At 36.0% G+C, this 3019-nt stretch overlaps 1 protein-coding gene across 1 annotated transcript in view; it reads left to right on the top strand.

The window, feature by feature from the left end:
• LOC106873719 (death-associated protein kinase 1) overlaps nt 1–3019 on the top strand; it is a 218404-nt gene that overhangs the window by 42448 nt on the left and 172937 nt on the right. The gene's annotated exons all lie outside the window — the stretch shown is intronic.

The raw sequence follows: 3019 nt of genomic DNA, 5'->3' as shown, positions 1-3019 counted from the left end.
TATATATATATATATATATATATATGTGTGTGTGTGTCTGTGTTTGTTCCCCCACCATCAGTTGACAACTGATGTTGGTGTGTTTACGTCCCTGTAACTTAGCGGTTCGGCAAAATAGTCCGATGGAAAAAGTACTAGGCATACAAAGAATAAGTCCTCGGGTCGATTTGTTCGAATAAAGGCAGTGCTCCAGCATGGCCGCAGTCAGGTGACTGAAACAAGTAAAAGAATAAAAGAATACACACACATATATGTACCCACGCACGTACAGTGGGCGGAAGCCTTTTCAATAGCTGGTTGATAACATTATCTTTAGCTGTAACTAGCTGCCATCACATATGTACGCATATGTGTGTGTATATATAATCTCACTCTGTGTTTGTGTGTGTGTATATATATATATATATATAATCAGAAGTTCAACATTTGATACCCTCTGTTCACCATTTTGGACAAAGACTTTGAAGGAGACACCACCTCACCCACCCAGTTTCACCCACCCGGTTTCCCCTTCTAAATATCAATTATACTTCCTTTTCTTTTTGTATTTATGACAAGAAGTATGATATCCATCTGTCTGTCTATGTCTGCCTGTCTGGCTATCTAATGTGTGTATGGCTGTGTGTAGACACTACTTTCTATTCCTTCTGTGTGTGTATATGTGCATATATATACGTGTATGTATGTATATATATATATATATTTATACACACACACATTATATATTATATATTATCATTCAACTTCTTGTTTTTTATTCATGTAGTTTATATTAGTAATTTTGCTTTTTAGCATTACTACTATCTTCATTGTTCCACCACCACTACTACTATTGTCTCCATCACCACTACTACTATTGCCTCCATCACTTCTATTATTAGCACATTGGTACCATCAGCTCCACTACCTCCACTACCATCTCCAATTCCTCACTAATTTGGTCATATAGCTTCAGACTCATAGTTGTTATTAAGCTGTTTTTAATCAGGTCCAAATTGCACCTTGTTCATGTTAATTGTCTTTAAAATTACCGGTGTTGATTACTTTCTGTTAATTATTCTACTGCCCACAGTTTTGCCCTCCTATATAATTACTAACCACCACCGCTAACAACAACAATGACAACAAGAACGCCAACACTACATAAACCAGCAAGTATGTCTTGACCTGATCAGAATAGTAACCAAATCTCCTTACGACAAGCTCTTTAACATTTTTGAAATAGGGTCCACAAATTTTAAATCTTTCAGGCTAGACTACATTAATAGAGTTTCTGTTGGGTTTCAATCCAGTTGACTGAATTAGTTACCTGTTCATTGAACTAACACACAAGTAGGTTGAACATTCTGCAGACACATGTACTCTGGACATACTTCTCTGGTAGAATCACCTGAGATTCTTCCTGGGGATGACATAATGTGACAAGGTTGAATCTTTGAATCATAGGTACGATTCATCCAGCAGATATCAATACAGTTTCTGTTTTCTCATTAGTGTTTGGATTTGTTAACTATGTTCCTTTCAATAACATCCATTAATTCCATTCCAGGTTTTTATAAATTGCATTTAGCTCTTAACATAGGTTAAAGCCATGTTTTAGGGGATATTTTTTCTTGCTTGGATATCATACAGTTTAAATGAGAGGCACAAGCCTGGTTGTGTGGTTAAGAAGTTTGCTTCTCAACCATATGGTTGTGGGTTCAGTTTCACTGCATAACATCATGGGGACGTGATCAGTCCTGGGCTGAACAAAGTCTTGTGAGTGAATTTGCTAGACAGAGACTTAAGGAAGCCCATAGTGTGTGCATACATATATATGTGTGTGTGTGTATTTGTGTCTCTTTGTCTTGACATCATGTAATAGTTGTAAACGAATGTCACTGTCATACAAGCAGTGTCCTTCATTTCCAATAGTCTGCAAAAAAACGTGTCTGACCATGGAAAATATTAGATAACTTCGAAACAAATGAGGGTTGGTGATAGGAAAGGCATCTGACCACAGGCACATAGTACATAGTGCACCTATTCAATGTTGATTTGATGGAGAGAGTGAGCTAAAGTGCGGCACGAACATTTGATCACTATAAACAAATTATTTATGCAGGTTGTTTAGCAAAAAGCTGAATGCTCACACGTTGTCTTCAACAGGAAAGTCCATAATATATAGATGCAGGCATGACTGTGCAATCAAGAATTTTCAGGTTCAGTTGCGTTACACAACACTTTGGACAAATATATTCTATAACCCTGAGCTGAATAATGCCACATGAGTAAATTTGGTAGACAGAAACTGAGTGGACGCTTATCGTTTGCACCTCCGCCCAGCCACCAACACTGCTTTACAACAGTATCAGTATGTTTATGTCCCCGTAATTTAGAAGCTTAGTAAAAAATGGTTGATAGAATAAGCATAAGATTGAAAATAATTACTGGGACTGACTTGTTCTACTAAACCCTTTGAAATGGTGCCTCACCATGGCTGCAGTCCAATGACTGAAAACCAGTAAAAGAAAATGTATAATTTGCAATCTTTATCTCGAGCTGTATTTTATATATTCTGGCTCTATCTGACAGAAATAGCTGCAACTTCACCCTACTTTCTTATGTAATTATATAGGTGTCTCTGAGCCAACAGGGGCACCTTTACTTAGTTACGATATCTGCTAGAAATAGCAGCCGAATCTTCCATAAACCACAAACCACCATTATATATCTGTGAATCTAAATAAATATTTATATGTGTAAAGTATATATGTGAGTCAACACTGGAGTATCTTTTACTCTCTCGACGATGTAGTAGTAGTAGTAGTAGTAGTTGCAGCCAAATCTCCCTCAAATTTCACTCTCGTGTGTCTCAGGTGTTTATAAGTGTCTGTTATGTATGTGTATGTTCTGTTTTTATAATCAGGGATAACCTGGTACCTCAGTTAGTACTATGTATTTATATGTATATGTATGTATATATATATATATATATATATATATATATATATATATATATATATATATATATATATAT

The sequence above is a fragment of the Octopus bimaculoides genome, chromosome 12 (genome assembly GCF_001194135.2).
Source record: "Octopus bimaculoides isolate UCB-OBI-ISO-001 chromosome 12, ASM119413v2, whole genome shotgun sequence".
Lineage (NCBI taxonomy): Eukaryota > Metazoa > Mollusca > Cephalopoda > Octopoda > Octopodidae > Octopus > Octopus bimaculoides.
The sequence above is the reverse complement of the archived record's forward strand: the minus strand, read 5'-3'. Positions and strand labels throughout refer to the sequence as shown.